The 27,584-nt window shown below is 45.0% G+C and overlaps 1 long non-coding RNA gene across 2 annotated transcripts; it reads left to right on the plus strand.

Annotated features, from left to right (window-relative positions):
* The first annotated feature begins 486 nt into the window (after nucleotides 1-486).
* On the plus strand, nucleotides 487-27,244 carry LOC115508602. 2 transcript variants are annotated; one of them, XR_003967048.1, is made up of 5 exons: nucleotides 487-711; nucleotides 1,777-1,920; nucleotides 25,275-25,347; nucleotides 25,965-26,061; nucleotides 27,186-27,244. It is a non-coding gene; the product is annotated as an uncharacterized LOC115508602 (long non-coding RNA). The 2 variants fall into 2 exon arrangements; XR_003967049.1 differs by lacking the exon at nucleotides 25,275-25,347.
* Nucleotides 27,245-27,584: the final 340 nt, after the last annotated feature.

Below are 27,584 nucleotides of genomic sequence, written 5' to 3' on the forward strand. Positions count from 1 at the left end.
TCCATATACTGATCTTTCCATACCCAGCCTTCCTTTTACTGAATCCTCTGTATTGGTTAGGATGAAAAATTGGCCTTTATAACAGAGACACCAGAAGCAACAACAAGCTTAGATTAGCTAGAATTTTATTTCCCTGTCTCATGGGGTTCTTTATTGGGGGGGGGGGGGGGGGAGGGTGTCCAGAACAGGTAACCCAGCTCAGGAACGATCCAAGCTCTAACCGTTGTTCTGCCATCCTCAAGCAGGGCTCTTTGGGTCTAAAACAGGTGCTCCTGCTTCCCACAGCGCGCCTTCGGTCCCCACTGTAGAAAGAGAAAAAGCGGAGAGGAGAGCAAGCACCTTCCTTCAAAGGGCACGCCCACAGGCTGCTTACAGACTCTGCTTGGATACTATTGGCCAGGAGCAGCTCACATGACCCTGCTTACATACTATTGGCCAGAACAGAATGACGTGGCCGCAGCTGCAAGCGATTCTGGGAAATGTTTCACGGGTTACCCGCGAGCTGGGCCAAAATACCTGGGCTCCTGTAACCAAGGCCAGAAGAGCAAGAGGGTCCTGGGGGATGAAGGGGCCTCCCCACCACCCTCGTGGAGTGGATTTTTGATGGGAGAACACGGAGCCGACCAGTGAAAACAATGAAGAGCCACGTTCTCGGTTGCAGGCCGGGTTCCCAGGGAAGCAGTGTCTGAGAGGTCTATTTGTGTGCAGGAGGTTCGTTCGGGAGTGCCTTGGGGGATGACACCCAGGAGGGCATCAGGGATCGAAGGAAGCAGCAACGCATGTTGGGAGAAATATAACTGCCACACAGTTGCAAAAAGATGCCTCAAGGGATGCCAGGATTGGGGAGCCGGTGGTGGAGAGAGCTCGGGAGCTACAACGTCCGTTGCATCCTTCTTTTCCTACCCCACCCCAGCCAGGGGAGCAGAGAAAGGTGTGGAATTAGGTTTGGCCAATCCCATGCCGTCATCCAGGATTGGATCCTTCAGTAGCAGGAAGCCGTGGTTATGGGTAGTTGGAGGCCATACTGACTGTTGAGGAATAGGGAAAGGCAGAGGGCCCACTCCAGCAGCGGACATCTGCTAAAGATCCCACTGCCCAATTCCCTACCACCGGTACCCTGGGTTGTGGCTCATTTTGGAAAACTTTCCTCCAAATATCCCGGATCTCCTAGAATCCTTACAATAAGCCCCCCTTCGGGACTAAGTCAGCCAGAGTCAATATTTGGTCTTTGCAGCCCCAAAGCCGCTAATCTCAGGGCACCTCTAAGATGGTTCATTGAAAGAAGAATGTCAGGGTGTGACTGTGTTTTTAAACACACCGTGGAGCCCAGTAGATGAGATATAAGCAGGAAGCAGTTTTATTCTTTCTCACAACTGCCCTTTTCCAACCAGCTCTGGGGACTTGTGTCTCCCCATCCTTTAGGCAGATCTCATGGTTTTTGGTCACTTTCTGGTGGAGGAAGCAGGTCACTGGGTAAAGCAGAGGAAAATGGGGCTCCTAAAACGGACCTAACGGAGCATCTCCAGACATTGCCCACTCCTTGCCTTGGCTCCTCATTGTACCGGTAGAGGAACTGAGGCCCAGAGAGGGAAAGTGACTTACTGGGTGTAACTCAGCACAGAGGTGGAGGACAAGAGGGAACTGCATTGGTCTGTCGCGGACAGGGCATGGTACTGGGCAAAGCTTGCCCTGCTCTTGCATGGCTCCAGGTGGATCCCACTCTTCATGGCCATCTGAATTTGTGGGACTGGTTCATTGGTGATGTTTATCTTCCAGATATTGTTGTTCTGGAGCAGCCGAAGGACCACATGACCCAGAAGAAGGCCAAGACCAGGGTTTTAATCTTAGGGCGAGGACATCAACTCGTTCTCCTCCGCAAAACGGAAATAACACAGAATGAGGTTCATCATCAGTTCAAAGGTAACCGATGCTCAGAGAGGGGAAGGTAACCTGGGAAATTCCCACAGCTCAGAACCCAAGTGTGGCGGGTCTTTTGCAAGAATGGTTCCAATCCTCAACCAATCTCCATACCTGTACCGTTTAAAAAAAAATTTGGTGGGGCGCCTGGGTGGCGCAGTCGGTTAAGCATCCGACTTCAGCCAGGTCACGATCTCGCGGTCCGTGAGTTCGAGCCCCGCGTCAGGCTCTGGGCTGATGGCTCGGAGCCTGGAGCCTGTTTCCGATTCTGTGTCTCCCTCTCTCTCTGCCCCTCCCCCATTCATGCTCTGTCTCTCTCTGTCCCAAAAATAAATAAACGTTGCAAAAAAAAATTTAAAAAAAAACCTTGGTAAAATACACATAACGTAAAGTTGACCATCTTAACTATTTTTAATCGTACAGTTTGGTAGTGCCGAGTGCCTTCACATTGTTGTGCAGCCATTCTCTAGAACTCTCCACCTTTACAAGGTTCAGTTTTACAAGCTGAAACTCTACCTGGTAAACAACACCTCTCCATGCCCCCCCACCCCGTCCCCCAGCCCTGGCACGTGGCAGGGTTTCGCTTTTTAGGGCTGAATAATATTCTGTTGTGCGCATATGTCACATTTTGTTTATCTGTCAATGGCCACTTGAGTTGCTTCCACCTTTTTGACTATTGTGAATAATGCCACTAGGAACATAAATGGACAGATACCTCTTCAAGGCCTTGCTTTCTCGTGTTTGGAGTATATACCCAGAGGTGGGATTGCTGGGTCAATTTTTGGAGGAACCACCCTGCCGTTTTCCACAGTGGCTGCGCCATTTTACATTCCCACCAACAGCGTACAAGGGTTCCAATGTCTTCGTGTTCTTGCCAACACTTATTATTTTCTGTCATTCTCCTAGTAGCCAGCCTGATGCGTGTGAGGCGGTACCTCATTATGCTTTTGATACGCGTTTCCCTAGTCTGTGCCTTTTGCAGTGTGATGTGGGGAACCCTCCCATCAAGAGGTGGAGTCTGTGCTGGTTTATGCTTTGCTTTGGTGGTTACTGGTGGTTATTTTCCGTGGCAAGCCTGGACCAAAAGAGGCCCCACACGCGTCTGCTCTCTCCCTGGAACCTGCCCAGCTACCATGTCAACAGGCCCAGGCTAGCCTGCTGGAGGATGAGAGACGTGTGGCCCAGTTATTCCTGTTGCCCCAGCCGACAGCTGGCCAACTGTCAGGCGTGTCCACGTGGCCATGCTAGACGTGCCAGCCCAGCCAGGCGGTCACTTGCACCTCGGAGGAGCCAAGCCTGGTTCACGTCAGAGCCACCCAGCTGCCCCATCGAGTCACGAGCAATAAATGATTGGGTTTTGTTGTTTTTTAAGCCACTAAGTTTGAGAATGGCTTGCTGTGTAACGATTGCTCACTGATATATCGGTGTCCGAGCTCCTGCCCTGGGGTTTGATTCTCCACTTTCCATGGACTGGGACTCTCCTGATTTAGGACAGGTGAAACTTTTACCTAATTCCTGGAAGAGAAGACCAGCTCCTTCTCTGGCATCTAGCCCACAGAGGTGGAGGGACTCTTTTGGAATACCAGTCTTTCCCCCCCACCCCCTAGTTCTATCGAGATCCAATTGACCCACATCAGCGTATGAGTTTCAGGCATGTGGTATGAAGGCTTGACTTCCATATATTTTGAGATGATCACTACAATACGTTTAGTTAACATCCATCACCTCACCTCACGTAGATACAATAAAAAGAAATAGGGAAAAAAAAGAAAAAGAATTTCTCCTTGTGACGAGAATTCTTGGTTCTTAACAACTTTCAGATATATCACACGGTGGTGGTTAACTACAGTCATCGTAATGTTTATCACAGCCCTCGTATTTATTTATCTTACACCTGGAGGTTTGTACCTTTTTTCCACCTTCTTCCAGTCCCCCCTCCCTACCCTCTGCCTCGGGTGACCACAAATCTTTTCCTATAAGATTTCTTGTTTTTTTGTGGTTTTGAGATTCCACATATAACATACATCATACAGTATTTGTCTTTCTCTGACTCATTTTGCTGAGCATAGTACCCCCAGGGTCCAGGCATGTGGTCTTGTTTTTTAATGACTGAGGAATATTCCATTGTGTATATGTTTACTCATGTCTTCTACCCATTTCTTAACTGGATTATTTGTTTCTTTCTTTCTCTTTCTTTTTTCTTTTCTTTTTTTTTTTTTTTGTGTTTTGAGTTTGATAAGTTCTTTACAGATTTTTGGATGCTAACCCTTTATCAGATATATCATTTGCAAGTATCTTCTTCCATTCCTTAGGCTGCCTTTTCATTTTGTGGATTGTTTCCTTTGCTGTGCGGAAGTTTTTCATCTTGATGAAGTCTCAATAGTTCGTTTTTGCTTTTGTTTCCCTTACCTCCTATATGCACAACCTCTTTATCCATTCATCTGTTGATGGACACTTAGGTTGTTTCCATGTCTTGGCTATTGTGAATACTGCTACACTGAATGTGAAGATATGTTTTCAAGTTAGTGATTTCATTTCCTTTGGATATTTTCCCAGAAGTAGAATTGCTGGATCATATGGTCGTTCTATTTTTGATTTTCTGAAGAACCTTTACTGTTTTCCATAGTGGCTGAATTAATTTACATTTCTACCAATAGTACACAAGGGTCCCCTTTTCTTCACATATCCACCAGTGTTTGTTATCTCTTGTCTTTTTGGTGATGGCCATTCTAACAGGTATGAAGCCATATCCCTCTTGGTTTTGATTTGCATTTCCCTAACAGCTAGCAATGTTGAGCATCTTTTCAGGTTCCTGTTGGCCATTCATATATCTTCTTTGGAAATGTCTATTCAGGTTTTTTGCTCCTTTTTTTTGTTTGTTTGTTTGTTTATATTTATTTTTGAGAGAGACAGAGCATGAGCAGGGGAGGGGCAGAGAGAGAGGGAGACACAAAATCCAAAGCAGGCTCCAGGCTCTGAGCTGTCAGCACAGAGCCAGATGTGGGGCTCGAACTCGTCAACCACGAGATCATGACCTGAGCTGAAGTCGACACTCAACCGACTGAGCCACCCAAGCGCCCCAGCTCCTTTTGTTTTTTTAAGCAAGCTCTATGCTCAACATGAACCCATGACCCCAAGATCAAGAGTTGCATGTTTCACCGACTGGGCCAGCCAGGCACCCCATTTGCTTTTTTTTTTTTTTAAAGCTAAGTTTTAAAAATTTATTTACTGAGAGAGAGAGAGAGAGAGAGAGAGAGAGAGAGTGGGGGAGGGGCAGAGAAAGAGAGGGAGAGAGAGACTCCCAAACGGGGTCTGCACTGTCAGCACAGTGCCTGACGCAGGGCTCGGTCCCACAAACTGTGAGATCATAACCTGAGCCGAGATCAAGATCCAAACACTTAATGCACTGAGCCACCCAGGCACCCCTGCTCCTTTCTTAATTGGATTTTTAAAAAAATTATTATTGCTATGTTTGCTATTGAGTTATATGACTTCTTTATATTTTTTGGATATTATCCCCTTATCAGGTATGTGGTTTGCAGATATTGTTTTTTTCCATTCTGTAGGTTGTCTTTTCACTTTTCGCTTCGTTGATGGTTTCTTTTGCTCTGCAGAAACTTTTCAGTCTGATGTAATCCTGCCTGTGTATTTTTATTTATTTTTTAAAATTTTTTCAACATTTCTATATTTTTGAGAGAAAGAGAGAGGCAGAGCGTGAGCAGGGTAGGGGGAGAAAGAGAGCTACAGAATCCGAAGCAGGCTCCAGGCTCTGAGCTGTCAGCACAGAGCCCGACACAGGGCTTGAACTCACGAACTGTGAGACCATGACCTGAGCTGAAGTCAGAAGCTCAACCGACTGAGCCACCCAGGCGCCCCTTGCCTGTGTATTTTTAATATTGCTGCTCGTCATATCCAAAAAGTCATCACCAATGGCCATGTCAAGGAGCTTTTTTCTATATTTTCTTCTAGAAGTTTCATGGCTTCAGGTCTCATATTTAAGTCTTTAATCCATTGTGAGTTAATTTTTGTGCATGGTGTAAGATAAGGACCTAGTTTCATGCTTTTACATGTGAATATCCAATTTTCCCAGCACCATTCATTGAAGAGACTATCTTTTCTCCACTGAATATTCTTGGCTCCCTTGTCCCTCCAAATATTAGTTGACTGAATATACTTGGGCTTATTTCTGGGCTCTCTGGAATCTCAGTATTTTTTTTTAATGTTTATTTATTTATTTTGAGAGAGAGAGAGAGAGAGAGAACACGCTGTCATGAACTGTGAGATCATGACCTGAGCCAAAATCAAGAGTCAGACGCTCAACCAGCTGAGCTGCCCAGGCACCCCTGGAATCCCAGTCTTAATTACTGCCCTTAATGGGATGCCTTTGGTTCAGTCCTCATGTGGGCCTCAGGACCCATCACGTACTTATCTTCCTTGTCTCCCCAGAAGGCAGGCAGTCATTAACCAAGCATGACTGAGGTCCATGCCAACTTCTGTGTGCCCTTTTGAAGGTGAATGAAAGTGAGGAAAGAGAACATACTTCCCCATAGGTGGCTGCTTCCAGTTTTGAGACCCTCCACGGGGGCTGGAGAGATCTTTACTGTTACTAGGCCCCCAGGTGGATCCAAGATGCAGCCTGGTCTGGGAACCAAAGTCAGGATGCCTGTGGAAAGGCTCAAGCAGGTGAGACACCAGGTCAGATCCATGTTTTAGAATGATTCCTCCTGGTGGCCAGCATGCTCACTGGGTTAACAGGCCTCCCCCGCCACACCCTGCCCCCTTCACCATCCTCCCAGGTAGAGTCAGGCCTTGGCCCTGATGGTCTCCCATGGGCCCCTGAGGTACTCTTGTGGCACGCACCCACACATTCGCCATCTCCTTCACCAGCCCACAGGCTCACAGAGGTCTCCCAGTAGCTAGCACAGGACCTAGAACAGGTCGTGGTGACAAAGAGCACAGCCCGCCCCCATCAGACTCCCAGGATTCCGCGCCCGTACCTGCCGTCCCACCCTGAAAATCGTGGGCGGGGGTCCAGCCGTTCTATAGGCTTACAGATGTGTTTTCTCATCTGTAAAGTGGGAATGGGAATGGCACCTGCTTCACCGTGCGCTGTGAGGTTTCAACAGCTTCCTGCAGGAAACGATACATGGGCATGTGCTGGGGTCCTCACGTGTCTTGCTGATTCATCATTAAAATAAAATTTGAAATCTGAATTCAGGTATAATGCACAGACCTAAAATATATATTGTCTTCATTTGCCAAATCATGGTGTGGAGCCCGTCCCACTTCAGAAAGTTGTCCTTTTCTGATGAATTTCCCTCCCCACTAGGGGCCACCACTGCTCTGATTTCTAAAAGGATAGATTGACTTTCGTCTGTTCTTGAACTTTGAGGAAACGGAGGCATACAGATTGCACTGTTTTTGTGTCTGGCTTCTCTCATTCAGCATTACGCCTGTGGAGTTCGTGACTTCACGTTTATTACGGACTGACATTCCATTTCCTGAATACACCACTATTTCTGTGTCCTCCTGTTGCCAGACAGTTGGGTCACTTCCAGCCTGGAGCAAAGAGGAATAAGCCTCCTGTGAACAGTCGTGTGCAAGACGGGTGTGGGGGACATATCTTTTTACTTGGGTAAACACCTAGTGGCGGAGTTGCTGGGTATAAGCAATTGTATAATTAATTGTATAAGCAGCCGCCAAACAGTCCTCCAAAGCAGTTTTGTCCCCACCAGCAAGGAAGGAGGGTTCCAGCTGTTCCACAACCTTGGGGACATTTGGGGTTGTCACTCATATTTGTTTTAGTTGGTCTGGTGGGTGGGAAATGATGTCTCACTGTGGCATTACTTTACATTTCTCTGATGAATGATGGCGGGCACTTTTTCATGTACTTATTGGCCATTTGTGTATCTTCTTTTATGAAGTGTCTGCTCATTTTTACCCACTTTTTTTTTTTCAAACTAGGTTGTTTGTCTTTCCAGTATTAATTTGCTAGAGTTTTTTTTTTTAATTTTTTTCAACGTTTTTTATTTATTTTTGGGACAGAGAGAGACAGAGCATGAATGGGGGAGGGGCAGAGAGAGAGGGAGACACAGAATCGGAAACAGGCTCCAGGCTCCGAGCTGTCAGCCCAGAGCCTGACGCGGGGCTCGGACTCACGGACCGCGAGATCGTAACCTGGCTGAAGTCGGACGCTTAACCGACTGCGCCACCCAGGCGCCCCAAGTTTTTTTTTTTTTTTAATATATTCCAGAAGCAATTCCTTTGTCAGATATAAGTGTTGAGAATATTTTCTCCCAGTTTATGTCTTGCCTGTTCCCTTTTTTTCCCCTTTGGCGTGTAATTGATAAATAATAAACGGCAGGTATTTAAAGCATATAAACTGATACATTTTGATATATACATTTATAAATATATGGAAACACTGTGAAAACCATCATCATAATTCAGACACTAAATACATCTGTCACCCCCAAAAGTTTGGTGGTGCTGCTTTGTGATTCTTTCCTCCTGTGCCCCCCATCTCCTGCCACCCAGCCCCAGACACCCATTTATCTACTTTCTGTTACTACAAATGAGTTTATACTGTCTAGATTAAAAAAATTTTTTTTAACATTTATTCATTTTTGAGAGAGAGCGAGACAGAGTGCAAGCAAGAGAGAGACAGAGAGAGAGGGAGACACAGAATCTGAAGCAGGCTCCAGGCTCTGAGCTGTCATCTCAAAGCCCGACATGGGGCTCAAACCCACCAACCGAAAGATCATGACCTGAGCCAAAGTCAGATGCTTAATCGACTGAGCCACCCAGGCGCCCCTGTGTTGTCTAGATTTTCGTATAAATGGAACCATAGAGTATGACTCTTTTTATGTCTGGCTTTTTTCACTCAGTAAAATTATTTTGAAATTCATCCGTGGTATAGTATGTGTCAATACCTCATTCATTTTTACTGCTGAAATGTACTCCATTGTATGGATACACTACTCCTTGTTTATCCCTTTTTCTGTTGGTGGACATTTGGATTATTTTTAGTTTTTTGGCTGTATCAACCAAAGCCCCTATGAACATTCATATACAAGTCTTTGTGAGACATATAATTTCTTTTTCTGGGTAAATGCCTAACAGTAGGATTGCAGTGAGATTGCCAAAACATGTAGCAGGTGTATGTTTGACTTTTTAAAATTTTTTTTTTCAACGTTTATTTATTTTTGGGACAGAGAGAGACAGAGCATGAACGGGGGAGGGGCAAAGAGAGAGGGAGACACAGAATCGGAAGCAGGCTCCAGGCTCTGGGCCATCATCAGCCCAGAGCCCGACGCGGGGCTCGAACTCATGGACCGCGAGATCGTGACCTGGCTGAAGTCGGACACTTAACCGACTGCGCCACCCAGGCGCCCCTATGTTTGACTTTTTAAAAACTGCCAAACTGGGGGTGCCTGGCTGGCTCAGTCAGGGGAGTGTGCAACTTTTGATCTTGGGGGTGTCAGTTCGAGTCCCACATTGGGCATAGAGATGACTTAAAAAGATTTTTTTTTTTAATTTTTAAAAACTGCCAAACTGATTTCCAAAGTGGTTGTGACATTTTACATTCCTGCCAGCATAGGATTCCAATCCCACTGCATCCACCCCAACATTTGGTGGTCCTTTTCATCGCAGCCATTCCAATAGGTATGTAATGGTAGCTCAATGAGGTTTTCATTTCTTTAATGATTAATTAAAGAAATTTCATTTCTTTAATGATTAATAACGTTGAGTGTCTTTTCAGGTACTTATTTGTCACCCGTTTATCTTGGGTGAAGTGTTTGTTCAAATCTCTCATGTATTTTTTTTAGTGGAGTTTTCTTATTGAGTTTTGAGGGTTCTTTATGTGTTCTGAATACACAGTCCTTTATCAGATAAATGATTTGCAAATACCTTCTCCTGGTCTGTGGATTCTTTTCATTCTCTTACCAGAGTCTTCAAAGAGCAGAGATTTTAAGTTTTGATGAAGGCCAGTTTATCCATTTTTTTTCTTGTTTGGTTTTGTTATTTAGAAATATCTGCCTGCCCCAGGGTCACAAAAGTATGTTCCTGTGTTTTCCTGTAGAAGGTTTATGGTTCCAGCCACAATAGATTGCACATTATTTTTTATGTATGGATTTGATTACTCCATTGTTATAGCGTCATTCATTAAAAAGTTTTCATCTCTTACTTGAATTATCTTTATATAAGATATCTTTATAAGGACAAAGTATCTTTGTAAAGGGTCTATTTCTGGACCGTCTTTGTTCTACAGATCTATCTGTCTGCTCTTATGTCAGTATCATAAATGCTTGACTACAGAAAGCTTGATTGCTAGCTTTATAGTGAGTCTTTCAGAAGTTTAAGTCCTCTGAACTTGTTCTTCAGAATTGTTTTGGCTATCCTAGACCCCTTGCATTTTCATACACATTTTAGGATCAGCTTGTCAATATCTACTAACCAGCTTTGTTGGTTTTATTGTTTCCTTGGATTCGTGTTGAAATTTCAGGTGAATTTGGAAAAAAAATTTTCGGTCCTCTAACGGATGAACATAGTGGTGTATCTGCCCATTTATTTAAATCTTTAATTTCTCTCACCATTGTTCTGTAGTTTCCAGTGTAGAGATCATACCCCTATTTCATTAAATTCATTTCTAAATATTTTATGTTTTCGTTGCTATTACAAATGGTGTCCTTTTACATTCTCTTCTACTTACTTGTTGCTAGTATATATAAACACGAGTTTTATGTATCGATCTTGTATTCTGAAGGCTTGCTAAATTCACTTAATTTTTCTAGTTTTTTTTTATTTTGCTTATTAAGATTCTTAAGTTTTCTGAATACAGGATCATGTTGCCTGTGAATAGAAACAGCTTTATTTCTTCCTTCCAGTATGTATTTTGTTGTTGTTATTGTTGTTACCTGTGAGAAATAGGCCCACCGACCTAATCAAAGGAGGGACACAGACACTCAGAGCACAGTGAAGCGAGACTTTAATCAACATTCTTGCAAAAGCAGGTATCTGATGGACAGACACACTCGGGGCAGTTATAGCAGACAATTTATCTCCTAGCGTGCAAGTCCCTCCCCTGATTCCTCATTGGCTGAGCACTAGAGAGGTAAGTCCCTCCCCTGGTTCCTCATTGGCTGAGTACTACAGAGCTTACAGCCTTACCTGGATGTCACCTATGCCCATGTAAGGCAAAAAGTAGTCTGATTGGAACAAATGTACATTCCCTGAGGTGAGGCACAGACTCAGTCCCTCCTCCCTTTGTTCTTTGGTGTATGCTCATTGCAGAGCCCATGAAAACAACCTGGTGAAAATAAGCCCAGGAAATGGACAGGGGAAGAAGAAGCAGGAAGTGAAGTGTCTAAGGGTTTGGGACTCCATTGTGTGTGTATGCGTGTGTATGCGTGTGTGTTGGGGGGGGGGGGGTTGGTTGTACATATTTCCATTAGGTTGTAAATCTACTGGTAACTAGGCAGCACAGCTTCTATTTGATATTTCTGAGAATGAATCCCTCCCTTACTTCTCCCTTCTGAAAATGAATCCTTCTCCCTTACATTACCTTGCTGCACGGGACTAGAACTTCTGGAACGATGTTGAATAGAAGCGATAAGATTAGACATCCTTGTCTTTTTGCTGAGATGGAGAAGAGCCTTCTGTGTTTCAGTATTTACAAGTTTCACCAACAACAAACATGTTGGTAACTGAATGCATATCATGCTGCACCTTATTAGCCTGAAGATGTTTCCTTTTCTTCCTACTTTGCTGACAGTTGTTATCACAGATGGGTATTGAACGTTCTCAAATGCTTTTTTCTGCCTCAGTGAGATGGTCCCAATATCTTCCCCTTTTATCTTGTTAATGTGATGATGTGTATTGACTGAGTTTTGAATGTTAAACCAAATTCGCATTCCTGGGATAAGGCCCTGGCTTCTATTCTCCCAATATTTTGGTAAGGATGTTTATGTTTCTAGTTAAGAGGGATATTAATCTGTAATTTTCTCTTCTTGTGATGTTTGGTGTCAGAATTATGTTGGCCCACTAAAAAGAGTAGGGAAGCATTCTCACCTCCTCTATGTTCTGGAAGAGATTGTGTAAATTAGAATTATTTCGTCCCTAAATGTGTGATAGAATTCCCACTGGGAAGCCATCTTGTCCTGGAATTTTCTTTGCGGGAAAGTTTTTTTTTTTTTTTTTTTAACGTTTATTTATTTTTGGGACAGAGAGAGACAGAGCATGAACGGGGGAGGGGCAGAGAGAGAGGGAGACACAGAATCGGAAACAGGCTCCAGGCTCTGAGCCATCAGCCCAGAGCCTGACGCGGGGCTCGAACTCACAGACCGCGAGATCGTGACCTGGCTGAAGTCGGACGCTTAACCGACTGCGCCACCCAGGCGCCCCATGCGGGAAAGTTTTTTATCGTGACTTTAATTTGTTTTTTTTTTTTTTTACCAGCCAAAGTGTCATTCAGAGTTTTTTTTTTTTTTTTTAATTTTTTTTTTTTAATTTTTTTTTTTTTCAACGTTTATTTATTTTTGGGACAGAGAGAGACAGAGCATGAACGGGGGAGGGGCAGAGAGAGAGGGAGACACAGAATCGGAAACAGGCTCCAGGCTCTGAGCCATCAGCCCAGAGCCTGACGCGGGGCTCGAACTCACAGACCGCGAGATCGTGACCTGGCTGAAGTCGGATGCTTAACCGACTGCGCCACCCAGGCGCCCCATGCGGGAAAGTTTTTTATCGTGACTTTAATTTGTTGTTTTTTTTTTTTTACCAGCCAAAGTGTCATTCAGAGTTGTTTTTTTTTTTTAATTTTTTTTTTTAATTTTTTTTTTTCAACGTTTATTTATTTTTGGGACAGAGAGAGACAGAGCATGAACGGGGGAGGGGCAGAGAGAGAGGGAGACACAGAATCAGAAACAGGCTCCAGGCTCTGAGCCATCAGCCCAGAGCCCAACGCGGGGCTCGAACTCACGGACCGCGAGATCGTGACCTGGCTGAAGTCGGACGCTTAACCGACTGCGCCACCCAGGCGCCCCTCATTCAGAGTTTTAATTTCTTTTTTTTTTTTCTGTTTTGGTTAGTTGTGTTTTTCAAGGAATTTGTTAATTTCATCTAGGTTGCCGAATTTATTAGCATAAGTTGTTCCTGATATTGAAAACTTTAACATCTCCTTTCAGTGGACAAGAAAGTAAAATGAAACATCATGAAGATATAGAATATTTAAATAATACTATCAACAAACACGTCCGAATTGGTATTTGTAAACTATTATACCAAATACTTGTAGGATACACATTCTTTTCATGTGTCGTGAAGTATTCACCGCATATATACCACATGCTAGACCCTAAAACAAGTCTCAAAAATTGTATTAAATCAGACATTAATCAAAATAAGCTATTCTTCATACCCACTATGATGGACACAATAAAGAGAAAAACAGAAGCTAACAAGTGTTGCCGAGGATGTAGGGAAGTTGGAACCCTTATGTGCTATTGATGGGAATGCAATCGAAAGCAGGGCCTCAAAGGTGGTATTTGCACACCCATGTTTTTTTTAAATTTTCTTAACATTTTATTTATTTTTGAGACACAGAGAGAGAGAGAGCATGAGCAGGGGAGGGGCAGAGAGAGAGGGAGACACAAAATCCAAAGCAGGCTCCAGGCTCTGAGCTGTCAGCACAGAGCCCTACAGGGGGCTTGAACTCATGAACTGTGAGATCATGACCTGAGCTGAAGTCAGAGGCTTAACTGATGGAGCCACCAGGTGCCCCTGCACACCCATGTTTATTGCAGCCGTGTTCACAGTAGCAAAGCAGGGGAAACAACTCAAGAGACCATAGGCCAATGAATGGGTAAACAAATGTGGTCTGTACACCCAGTGGAATATCATTCAGCTCTAACAAAGATGGAAATTCTGACCCAGGTTACCACAGGAATGAACCTTGAGGACACTGTGCCATATGTGAAATAAGTCTGTCCCAAAAAGACAGATCCTGTACGATTCCATTCATATAAAGTTCCTAGAGTCAGATTCATAGAGATATAAAGTAAAATGCCATTTGCCAAGCACCTGGGGGAGAGGGAAGTGAGAGGTGTTGTTTCATGGGGACAAAGTGTCAATAATGCTAGATGAAGAGAGTTCTGGAGACCGATGGTGGTGATGGTCATCCAAAACTGTGAATGTACTTAGTGCTACTGAACTGTGCACTTAAAAGTGGTGAAGAAGGTAGTTTTCGTGTTATGTTTATTTTACCACAATTAAAAATAAAATTAAAAGGCTATCTACACAATCTCAAGAACACTTGAATATTAAACAATCCACTTTTAGTTAAGTGATGAATAAAAAAGCCACAAGGGAATTTGAAAGTATTTTGAACTGAATAATAGTGAAAACACAGCGTTTTGAATTTGTGAGAAGCCAAGAGGCTTAGAGGAGATTCAAAACCCTTACGATGGTTAATTTTCATGTGTCGGCCAGATTGGGCCACGGGGGCGCACAGACATTTGGTCAAAGGGTATTCTACGTGTGTCTGTGAGCGTGTTTGTGGGTAAAGTTAATATGTGGAAAAGAAAAGGTGGGGGGGGGGCGCCTTGGCTGGCTCAGTCAGTAGAGTGTCTGACTCTTGATCCCACCAGTGGTGAGTTCAAGCCCCATGCTGGGCATGGAACCTACTTCAAAAACAAACAAACAAAAAACATCTGACAAGGTAGCCTGAGTAAAGCTGATTGTCCTCCCCAGCGGGGGATCCAATCAGTTGAAAACCTGAAGAGAATAAAAAGCTGAATAAGAGGGAACTTCAGTTGCCAGACTATTTCAGCTGAGACATCCGGTCTCCCATCTTCAGACTGGAACTCACACCTGAGAGCTCTTCTGGTCCCAGGCCTTCAGACTCTGACCAGAACACCATTGGCTCTTTGGGTCTCTAGCTTGCCGACCACAGATCATGGGATTTGCAAGCCTCTGTAATCGTAATCTTGTGAGTCATTCCTTATAATGAATCTCTTTAGACATGCACACACATATACTCATATCCTATTGGTTCTGTTTCTCTGGAGAGCCCCGCTAATACAGCTCCAAACAGTTATATCAGAAAAGAATAAACTTTGGGGTGTCTGACTGGCTCACTCAGAAGAGCATGTGACTCTTGATCTTAGGGTCGTGAGTTCAAGCCCCACATTGGATGTAAAGATTATATAAATAAATAAAACAAAAAAAAGAGAAAAGAATAAACTCTTTTTTTTAAAGGAATACTTTTCTCTGTTTTTTTAAAAATGTTTATTTATTTTTGATAGAGAGACAGAGCACAAGTGGGGGAGGGGCAGAGAGGGGGGAGACACAGAATCTGAAACACACTCCAGACTCTGAGCTGTCAGCACAGAGCCTGACATGGGGCTCAAGCTCACGAACCGTGAGATCATGACCTGAGCCAACGTTTAACTGACTGAGCCACCCAAGCACCCCAAGAATATATTTTTAATAAAGTACAGAACCAACTCGCTAAGGTCAGGTGGAAAGTTGAGATTACTTGGTCCGGCAGTCTGTATGTGGGAAGAGCCAGGTGAATGCAGACAGCCAGGTTCCAGGATCTAGGGCTTAACCCCCAGGCTGCATCTCGGCTTATGGTCCTACTGTTGGCTTGTGTCAGGCTTGCAGGGGACGTCAGTCAGATGGAGGCCAGTGGTCAGGCTGACCCTAGGGGCGTGGTATTCCCAAGGGCAGAATTTGGACCGGTGGATGGAGAACACCTCTAGCTGGCAAGGCAGATTTGGGATTGACATACAGCAGAACGCATGACAGGCGGGTGAGATGGCAGTGAGTCCTTTGTCCCTGGACGTGTTCAACAGCAAAGTCAGACACTAACTTGTCACTATGCACAGGCAAACCCTATAATTAATGTTCAAACCAGGATTTAATGGACACTCCTCAGGAAGCTATCATGTTCTGCCTAATTTGTCTTGTTTTTTTTCAAGGATTATTTTTTGCAAGTTATAATTTTCTGGTTCTTGGTCTAAAGACTGAAGATACTTTGTTTTTTTATTATTGAAAAAAATTTTTGATTTGTTTATTTACTTTGATAGAGATGGAGACAGCATGAGTGGGGGAGGGGCAGAGAGAAAGGGAGAGAGAGAATCCCACACAGGCTCTGCTGTCAGTGCAGAGCCCAATGCGGGGCTTGAACTGATGAAACCGTGAGATCGTGACCTGAGCTGAAACCAAGAGTCAGACGCTTAACCGACCGAGGCATCCAGGTGCCCCAGACCATGAGGATATTTTAAATGGAACATGGCCCATTTCCCTGTCTGAAAAGAAACGTTTAAACAAACAAAATGGTCTTGTCCTCAGGAGTATGGAGAAGGCATTCGGATTTCACCCCAGTCTCAGCCCCCAAATACATCGGGCCCAGGCTCTGGGTCAGGCTCTGGGATCACAGGCATGTCACTCTACCTCTCTAGGTTTCAGTGCGCTCATCTGTAAGATAGGTATAATCATAAAAGTGTGCATTTGCTGGGTCTCTTAAAGCACCTTCCCAATTGCTGTGTCCTGCGCTTTGATTTTCAGCGAGGATAAAAAGATCACAGAGGAAAAGCAGCCTCTGAAAAGTAGAAAGCTGAGTGCACACAGAAGGTGTAATTTTCTCCTGCCTGGGAGGGAAAGAATCCTGAACTTTAGAGACGAAGCTTTATGGGATAACGTCTCTTCAGCATCCGAATGCAGCCCATTTTTGGCAAAAGACGCATTTAGTTCTGTGACAGGCAAACATCTCATCCCAGCTCAGGGATCAGAATTTGGCATTTGAGAACAACAAAATGTTTCATGGCAGCAACTGGACAGCCTTTTTACTTTTTTTTTTTTTTTTTTTAATGACTAATCTCCTTGGGTCGGTGTGTCCCTGGGCTAACCCTAGCAAAATAAAACTGAGACTAATTAGTGTAGAGGAGATAATACAGATGGGACCAGTTCCTGTTTTCATGGACATCTCCAACCCAGAGAATAAAAACAAGAAAAGAGTTCTGATTTTTAAAAATCACGTCCTTGGAAATATCCTTGGCAGTGGCCTGAATGTCAGGAGAACTGGGTTTTAATTCTCGCTCTACCAACCGAGTGGTTATGTGACCCTTCAGAAGCTATTTTCCTTGCTCGGTTTCCAAATCCGTAGAGGGGATTGGTTTTACTTACCTGCTGTGACATACCCCCAGTTTCTGGCACAGAGCTCCTAAAACCCTTGTGATTTCCTATGTAATAATTGCACTAGGAACATCTTTTGTTCTAATATTTGGTCTTTGACTCTGGTTCCTGACACAGAACTCCTAAGTCCCTTGGCACTTCCCGAATGATAGGAGTGTGTTTTGTTCTAGTGAGGTGACTCTTGGTGATCTCTTGGCTAGCTTCAGCCTGGAGGCTGGTCCCCAGAAAGACCAAGCCATGATCAGAAGCTTAGAACTTTCTGTTCCCCCCACTCCCAATCTTCCAGGGAGGGAAGAGGAGCTGGAGATTGAATTAATGATCAATCACGCCTGCATGATGAAGCTTGAATAAACACCCCAAAGCGGAGTGTTCAGAGAACTTCCGGGTCGCTGAACACATCCATGTACCAGGAGAATGGCACACCACAATTCACGGGGACACTTGGGACTCTTCCTGACTTTGCCCCATGCACCTCTTCATCTGACCACCCGTCTGTAGCCTCTATACTAAACCAGTAAGTGTAAATAATTGTTTCCCTGTGTTCTGGAAGCCATTCTAACAAATTACCAAACCCAAGGAGGGGATCATGGGAACCTCAGTTTAGACCTGATCAGTCAGAAGGGTAAGTGAGAAGCCGAACTCGTGACTGATGTCTGAAGTAGGGGACGATCTTGTGAGACTGAGCCCTTAACCTGTGGGATCTGACACTATTGTCCAGGTCCATAGCATCAGAAGTGAATTGAATTGTAGGACACCCAGCTGGTGTAGAATTGCCCGATGGGTGGAAAATGCACACATCTGGCACCAGAAATGAAGTGAAGTGTGGTAGCAGTGTGAGAGTAATGCAGAAGCACAGGAGTGCTTTGTCTATACAGCTGCCGAGCTGTGAGGAGGGAATTACATTAGGAGAACAGTGCTAACCCTGCAAAGAGCTCACCACCCAGCGGAAAAGGTCCATGCTTCTTGCTTTAGAAGCGTCCTCTGGGACACCGTCCCCCTTCCCCACCCCTACTTGACACTGGGTTGGGAGGTGTCTGATGGGCCCCCAGAACAGCCTCTGTTTTCCACTGTCTAAGCTAGCGTGCACTCTGTTACTTTAAACTTTATTGTATTTTTGTTAACAACCATTAGACACGTCCTTGCAAAAACCCAAACTCTGGGAAAATACACAGGCGGAAACAAAAGCTCACCTACTCTTCCATGCCCCAAATGAAAGCCTTGGTGGTCAGCCTTCCCCGCTAGACTGTTCAAAGTTCTGGTCACCAGGTCTGATATAGGGCGGGAGTTGTGGGGGGGGGGGGTTCCCCCTACACCACCAAGCGATGCTCCGATGCCAGCCCAGCTGTCTTGGAATCCACCGCAATTCTGACGCTCTCTACCCGGGGGTAGTGCCATCCCACAGGCTAAGGGCTCAGTCCCACCAGACTGGCTTCCATTTCAGATGCCAGTCGACAGTCCAGGTTGTCACCTGCGCTTGTGACCAGTTGGCTATAAATCAGAGGTTCCCACAACCCACTCCTTGAGTTTCTGTGAATTTGCTAGGAGCAGGAAGCCCATTTACTCACTTGATAGTCGATTTATTACAGAGGATATTAAACGATATTTATTACAAAGGATATTATTTATTACAAAGGAAAAAATCAGGGCGCCTGGGTGGCGCAGTCGGTTAAGCGTCCGACTTCAGCCAGGTCACGATCTCGCGGTCCGTGGGTTCGAGCCCCACGTCGGGCTCTGGGCTGATGATGGCCCAGAGCCTGGAGCCTGCTTCCGATTCTGTGTCTCCCTCTCTCTTTGCCCCTCCCCCGTTCATGCTCTGTCTCTCTCTGTCCCAAAAATAAATAAACGTTGAAAAAAAAAAATTTAACAAAGGAAAAAATCAGTCAAATGAAGAAATACCTGGGGTGAGGTGCCAGACGAAGGAACTTCTGTCCTCATGGACTTTGGGGCACATGGAAGCATTCTGGTCCCCAACTTGGAAGCTGTGAATCCCCTCCTTTTTTTTTTTTTTTTTTTCTTAATGGAGGCTTCATTACATAGTTAATTGATTAAATCATTGACCGTTGGTGACTGATTCACCCTCCAGCCCTTCTTCCTTCCCTGGAGGTCAGGGTGCCGGACTGAAAATTCCAGCCCTCAATTCCTGGTTGGTTCCCATGGCAACCAGCCCCCACCCTTAGGTGCTTCCCAGAAGTTACTGCATCACCTAAACCCACTTGTGGTGGAAAGGGGCTTGGGAACGACAAGACTCTCATTTTACTGCAAGGGCTCTGAAGCAACGTTGGCAACTGAGGACCAGAGACCAAATACTGTGACCCGAGTTGCTCTTATCGGTCAGGCAATTTCAAGAGTCTGGGCAGCTGTGGGCCCGGAACTATGGACACAGAGCAAGCATACATGAGAAATACATTTTGGTCATCTGAAAGATAAAATACGCATCTCCTGTAAGTTACACTATCTCACACGCTGTAAAAAACCCGAGACACCATTCAATCCTTCTCTGTATGCCCAGTTCATCCACTGGAGGAGTAACTATAAGGACACTCAACAAACATCTACTAAGTGAATCAGCACTCCGTTGACTTCATTGTTTGTTTGTTTGTTTGTTTCTAAAGCATGCTGTCTGCATGAATAGATGTCTAAAGCTAATCTTTCATATAGTTACAAGAGCTTACAATCATTTTGTTGACATTGTGGCAAAAATTCAATGGAGGAAATTTTCAAAAGATCTTACTGGCTTTATTCAGTGATTCGGGGATTAGGCAACATCCCATCTAGCAGATAGAAAGGAGCTGTACAAAATGAAAGATTTTTACAGGACGAAGGGAGGGGGAAGAGGGAAATTCTACTAGGCAAAAAAGCAGGTTGGTTAATTGCAAGGTTACTTTCCTACAGGGGAAAGAGGGTCAGAGAGCCTGTGCTATCAGCACAGAGCCCGACGCGGGGCTCAAACTAGTGCCAGTGCTGATCAGGCAATTCCTGATGGGATGAAAATGTAACTAACTTTTTCAGGGCCACACAGCCAAAGGTAGGTAGCAGAGTCGGGATCTGGCCAGCATGTGCAAAGGCCATCGGAGTGAGCATTATCCCGGATGCCTAGGTGGCTCAGTCAGTTAAGCATCCAACTGTTGATTCTGGCGCAGGTCATGATCTCACAAGTTTCTGGGTTCGAGCCCTACATTGGGCTCTGCACTGACTGAGCAGCTGCTTGGGATTCTCTCTCTCCTTCTCTCTCTGTCCCTTCCCCACTTTGCACAGGCAGGTATGTGCTCTCCCTCCCTCTCTCTCTCTCAAAATAAATAGATAAATATTTTTTAAAAACGTAATCAGTATCCAAATGTGGGCAGTAGGAGTGGTCTGCTCTAGGTGCAGGTAGTAAGAGGATGTATCGTCTACAGAGCATTTAAAATCAGTAATAAAAATGGACTGAATGAAGGTCTCTGCTTTTTATTATCACCACACACAGGCCCTATTAAACAATGTCAGTGCATATTTATTATGTATCACAGTGATCAAATCCACAAATCCTGGGAAACACAGCTGTGGGTCTGAGTTCTGAGGAATTGCAGTGGCTACTACTGAGGGTTTAAAAAAATCTTTGTGTGTGTGGCCAATACACATAACATAAAATGTATCATCTTCGCCATGTTATGTCTATCCACATTGTTCGGCAAATAATATCCAGACTTTCTCTTCTTGCAAAATGGAAACTCTGTCCCCATTACATAACTCTCTGCCCCCCTCCCCCAGCCCCTGGAAGCCACCAACTCTGCTCTCTGTCTCTGTGAGCTTGACTACTGTAGGGACCTCATGTACGTGAAGTCACACAGTATTTGGATTTTGTGACTGGCTTATGTCACTTACAGTGTTCATCCATGTTGTAGCATGTGTTAGAATTTCCTTCCTTTTTATTTATTATTATTATTTTTTAATTTTTTTAATGTTTATTTACTTTCGAGAGACAGAGAACACACACACACACACACACACACACGAACACGCATGCCACGCATGCAAGTGGGGGAGGGGCAGAGAGAGATAGAGACACAGAATCTGAACAGGCTCCAGGCTCTGAGGTGGCAGCATGGAGCCTGATGTGGGGCTCGAACTCACGAGCCACGAGATCATGACCTGAGCTGAAGGCAGATACTTAACCTACTGAGCCACCCAGGTGCCCCTGAACTTCTTTCCTTTTTGAAACTTGGATAATATTCCACTGTATGTTTCTGCTATATTTTGCTTACCCATTCACCTGTTGCACACTGAGGACATTCATCTGTGGAACATTTAGGTTGCTTTTACCTTTTGGTTAAAAGTTATCGTGAATGGTGTTGCTATGAACACAAGTGTACAAATATCTATTTGAGTCCCTGCTTTCAGTTGTTGGGGTAAATACCCAAAAGTGGAATCGCGGGATTATCTGGTAGATCAATTTTTAACTTTTTGAGGAAACACCAGACTGTTTCCATATTGGCCGCACCATTTTACATTCCCTCTGGCCGTGCACAGGGTTCCAATTTCCCCACATCTTCATCAACACTTGTGGTTTTGTGTGTGTGCGTGCGAGTGTTATTTTTATAGTAGCTGATGGGTATGAAGTACTATCTCATTGTAGGTTTTCATTTGCATTTCCCCAGTGAATAGTGATGTTGAAAATCTTTTCACATGCATGTTGGCAATTTACAGATCTTCTTTGGAGAAATGTCTAAGTCTCTTGCCCATTTTTTAAATTGGGTCACTTGTTTCGTTTTTGTTGTTGAGTTATAGGAATTTTTTGTGTATTCTGGATGTTAACCCCTTGTGAGTATATGCTTTGCAAATATTTCATTCCATTGTGAAGGTTGCCTTTTCACTCTTTTGATCATAACTTTTGATGCATAGAAGTTTTAAAGTTTGATGTAGTCCAATTTGTTTTTACTTTTGGTGCCTGTGCACTATGGAATTTTGGTAACATATATGCTCTAAAATAACACATTTACAAAACTGACGTTTTAATAAAACACTAGGAGTTGGTTTTTTTTTTTTTTTTTCCAGAAAACTCCTAGTTACACAGTTGGCTCCCCAGATACATGGATTTAGCTCATGTGTTTGTTCCCAGAGTAAATTTGTAACTTTTTGGGCATCATTTGAATTTGCTTCAGGGACAGTGCTTGTCTGCAGCCCCTAAGGCAATACACGTTCCTGTGTTTAAATGGTAACTTCAAAATAGACAATGATAGTACAGTGACTGTGAAGACAAAGAAAAAAACCCTTTTTTGTGATTCAGCCGTTCTAAGCCACTTAGAATTCTTATTTGATTTAAATTTTATTTTAGTATTTTAAATGTTTATTTTTGAGAGACAGAGAGAGAGAGAGAGCATAAGCAGGGGAGGGGCAAAGGGAGAGAGGGACAGAGGATCTAAAGTTCCCTCCACACTGACAGCAGAGAGCCCGATGTGGGGCTTGAACCCCTGAACCGTCAGATCAAAGTCAGATGCTTAATCAACTGAGCCACCCAGGCACCCCTGGTTTAAATCTTAAAATGTGAGATAGAGAGAGAGAGTGCAAGCACAAGTGGGGGAGGGGCAGAGAGCAGGAGAGAGAATCCTAAGCAGGCTCCACACTGTCAGCACAGAGCCTGATGCAGGGCTTGATCTCAGGAGGTCATGACCTGAGCCGAAACCAAGAGTCAGACGCTTAAGCCACTGAGCCACCCAGGCGCCCTGCAAGGGGTGATATTTTTGGTAAGTGCAAGTCTAACCTCATACTTGAACTATTCTACTGAATCTCCACATTAGCCTGAAATGGAAATTTATTTTTTTCATTGTCTACTTTTTACTTATTATTTAGTGGCCAGTATACTACTCTCACATTATTCATTATTGCAATAGGCCACTATGTAAATGTAAGTTTAAAAAACAACAACACACATCAGTGGCTATGATCTGTGTTGCCTGTTCAGGCACCTGAGTGGACTGGCCCGGCTGGCTGGGTGGATTTGGGAAGCCAGGAGCAGGCTCTGCCCTCCTCCAGGTTTGGTGCCCTGGAGGATTCCCTTTCGTGTCCAGCCAGGGCTGCCCGAGGCAGGCTCGGCTGGCTGGGCTGACATACATGCGCCTGGGCTCCTGAGGGTCTCTGAGTGTGGAGCTGCAATCAGTCCAGGGCTTGGGGACCAGGGGCTCCAGCAGCCCAGGGGAAGCTGATGGGCTGAAAGAAACGCCCACTGATCCTGATGGAGGATGAATGCGGCCCGTGTGAGAAGACCTTCCCGAATGAGAGTAAATGCACAAACAGATGTTGGATCCCACGAGCAGGCAGCTTGTCTGCACACAGATAAAGAACAGCAATTTCTGTAATTAAATAGCATGATTATTTCACACAAGACGATGTTTTGGAAATCGTTTTGCAAAGGCTGAAGCCATGCCACTGCTCCCAGCCTCTTTTTTAAAATAATTGTTATTTAAAAAAAATTTTTTTCGATATTCATTTATTTTTGAGACAGGGAGAGACAGAGCATGAACGGGGGAGGGTCAGAGAGAGGGAGACAGAGAATGTGAAGCAGGCTCCAGGCTCCGAGCTGTCAGCACAGAGCCTGACATGGGGCTTGAACTCACGAACTGTGAGATCATGACCTGGGCCAAAGTCGGATGCTGAACCGACTGAGCTACCCAGGCGCCCCTAAAATTATTTTTTTAATATAAGAGGGTGACAGTCCTTTTTTTTTTCCTTTAAGTTGTTTATTTATTTTGAGAGAGAGAGAAAGGGAGAGAAGTGCGGGGGAGGGGCAGAGAGCATCCCAAGCAGGCTCCGCACTGTCAGTGTGGAGCCTGATGCAGGGCTCTAACTCACCACGGGTGAGATCATGACCTGAGCTGAAATCAAGAGTCAGATGCTTAACCGACTGAGCCACCCAGGCGCCCATCTTTCTTAATTTTTAAGTGTCTAAAATGCTGAGTTTTCCTGCTCAGAGATGCCCGAAAGTTCATGTTGAGTCCCCCTTTCCTAAATTTCCAGGGACCCACAACCAAAACCTAGCTGCAGCCTCATGCAACACGAAGCCACTGCTGCTGCAGATGTGCCCACAAGTGTGTCACAGGGCAGGCACACTCAGCACGAGGGTGCTCCAAAGTACACACTTCTACTCCAAAGCCAGAGGGGAAACACAGAAATCACCAGGGGCAACATAAAGGGGGAGCCTATAAATTAAAAGCTCATTTCAACCAACTGCAACGTATCTGAATCTTACTTGGATCCTGATTCTTCAAAAAAATTCTTCGAATGTTTTTATTTTTGAGAGAGACAGAGCATGAGTGGGGGAGGGGCAGAGGGAGAGGGAGACACAGAATCTGAAGCAGGCTCCAGGCTCCGAGCTGTCAGCATAAAGCCCGGTGCAGGGCTCGAACCCACAAGGGCCCGAAACCACAAAGCGCAGGATCATGACCTGGGCCGAAGTCAGACGCTCAACCAACTGAGCCACCCAGGCACCACAGATCATGATTCTTTTTTTTTTTTTTTAATTTTTTTTTAACGTTTTATTTATTTTTGAGACAGAGAGAGACAGAGCATGAACAGGGGAGGGTCAGAGAGAGGGAGACACAGAATCCGAAACAGGCTCCAGGCTCCGAGCTGTCAGCACAGAGCCCGACGCGGGGCTCGAGCTCACAGACCGCGAGATCATGACCTGAGACGAAGTCGGCCGCCTAACCGACTGAGCCACCCAGGCACCACAGATCATGATTCTTTTTTTTTTTTTTAATTTTTTTTTAACGTTTTATTTATTTTTGAGACAGAGAGAGACAGAGCATGAACAGGGGAGGGGCAGAGAGAGAGGGAGACACAGAACCTGAAACAGGCTCCAGGCTCCGAGCTGTCAGCACAGAGCCCGACGCGGGGCTCGAGCTCACAGACCGCGAGATCATGACCTGAGACGAAGTCGGCCGCTTAACCGACTGAGCCACCCAGGTGCCCCAGATCCTGATTCTTAAAACACACACTGGGGGAAAAATGTGACATTCATGACACAGTTGGAAATTTGAACTGACTGGATATAACCGAGGAATTATTGTTAGTCTTTTAGATGATAATAGTATTGTGGTTATAGTGTACATATCAAAGGGTCCTTCTCTCTTAGAGATACACGTGTTAAAATACAGAGGAAATGACAGGCTCTCCTGGATTTGTTTCAGAACGATATGGGGACGTTCAGCCTGGGGTTGTCTACAGAAGACACCGGACTGGCCGTGGACCGTTATCAATGGAGTTCAGTATACTACCCTATCTACTATTGTGAATGTTTGAGATTCTCCACTGCAAAATTAAAAAAAAAATTGTTGCGGAGTGATAGTGGATAGGCTCGAATAACAACATCCCACTAGGAAGAAAATTACTTGCCTTTTAAATGATCGCTCAACCCTCATCTGCTCAAGAGCGAGGCCCTTTCATTGGGCCCGTCTGTGATCCTGTCTCGTGCTTGATCGTGGCCCCACCCGGGAGATGTAGGCCTTGGGCCCTAAGCCTTTGGCGGGGGAAACAGCGTCTGTTAGTAACTTAATGGCTTCCCTTTGCTTCGTTGTATTTATTTTTTGGCTACCTCTATTTTGGCCACTATTTTGGTTTCCTATTTACAGAAGTGACAAAGTTTTCTTCTTAAATGTATGTAAACAATTTGATTTAAAGACAAGAAATAGCACAGGTGGTACTCAGATATTGTAGGACTTTTTTTAGGGTGGCAGGAAATGACAAGTACGGGAGGCACCAATGCAGTCACAGGAAACATACAACCGTCTTAACAAAATCCCGGGTCCCTTCCATCTGGGAGGTTCTCTGTGCCTGGGGCCAGATGGTCTGCTCAGGCCTACTGTCTCCCTGAATTTCAGACGAAGCACCCGACACACAGAAGGGAGGCCGATCACACAGGGAAGGCTGGCTGCCAGAACGGACCCCAGCTGGGCATCAGACGCCATCCACTACCAGGTTCGGAACCAACTAAAACGAGGGAGGGGGTGAGTGCAAGGACAGCGTAAAGGGGAAAATCTTAAAGGGGGAAACTATTTTTATCCACCGTTTTGTTTCCCATTGGTTGTTTTCTGCTGGGGACATTTCCTAACTGCCTTAAGTGAAGCAAACAGGCGGTCAGCAAGCGGTGTTTACCCAGATTATTCAGTTGGGGCTCTTTGTATGTTTGTTTTTGTGTAATTAAACTTTTGATATCTTTATAATTAAAAAAATTTTTAATGTTTTTAGTTTATTTTTGAGAGAGAGAGAGACAGACAGACAGAGCATGAGCGGGTGAGGGGCAGAGACAGAGGGAGACACAGAATGAGAAACAGGCTCCAGGCTCTGAGCTGTCAGCACAGAGCCCGACGCAGGGCCTGAACTCATGAATGGTGAGATCATGACCTGAGCCAAAGTCGGATGCCTACCCGACTGAGTCACCTAGGCACCCCAAACTTTTTATAGTTTTTATTTTTTAAGATAATTTTATTCATTATTATTATTTTTAAGCTTAATTTTTAAAGTTTCTTTTGAGACAGAGAGGGAAAGCAGGGGAGGGGCAGAGAGGGAGGGAGACACAGAATCCCAAGCAGGCACTCCGCTGTCAGTACAGAACCCGACACTGGGCTCAAACCCACCCACCATGAAATCATGACCCCAGCTGAAACCAAGAGTCAGAAGCTCAACGAACCGGGCACCCAGGTGCCCCTAAGATCATTTTAGAGCCACCTGCAGTAGGAAATAATACAGAAGGATCCCACGCACCCTTACCCACCGATGGACTGCAACCAGAAAGCTGACACGGATGCAGTCACGATACAGAACATTTTCATCACCGCGAGCATCTCCCCTGTTGTCCTTTTAAATTTTTTTTTTTTTTTCAACGTTTATTTATTTTTGGGACAGAGAGAGACAGAGCATGAACGGGGGAGGGGCAGAGAGAGAGGGAGACACAGAAACGGAAACAGGCTCCAGGCTCTGAGCCATCAGCCCAGAGCCTGACGCGGGGCTCGAACTCACGGACCGCGAGATCGTGACCTGGCCGAAGTCGGACGCTTAACCGACTGCGCCACCCAGGCGCCCCTCCCCTGTTGTCCTTTTAGAGTCACATCACCCCCAGGCCCACTTGGCCAGACCCTCAGCCTTGGCAGTCGCTCGTCAGCTCTCCGTTTCTAGAATCTTGCCACTTCAAGATGTCGTATGGATGAAATCAAACAGTATGAAACCTTTGGGGACTGGCTTTTTTCCACTTAGTGAAATTCCCTGGAGATTCACCTGAGATGTTGCATGTATCAACAGCTTGCTCCTTTACTGCGAAGTGGTATCGCATGCCATGGGTGGGTCACAGTCTGTCTAACCGTCATCCCCGGAAGGACCCCTGTGCTGTTGCCAGTTTCGGGTTACTCTGAATAAAGCTGCTATGAACATCTTATGTACAGGTTTTTGTGTGCACATGAATTTTCTTTTTCTTCTGGGATAAATGCCCAAGAGTATGCATGTTT

The sequence above is a fragment of the Lynx canadensis genome, chromosome A2 (genome assembly GCF_007474595.2).
Source record: "Lynx canadensis isolate LIC74 chromosome A2, mLynCan4.pri.v2, whole genome shotgun sequence".
Classification (NCBI taxonomy): Eukaryota; Metazoa; Chordata; class Mammalia; order Carnivora; family Felidae; genus Lynx; species Lynx canadensis.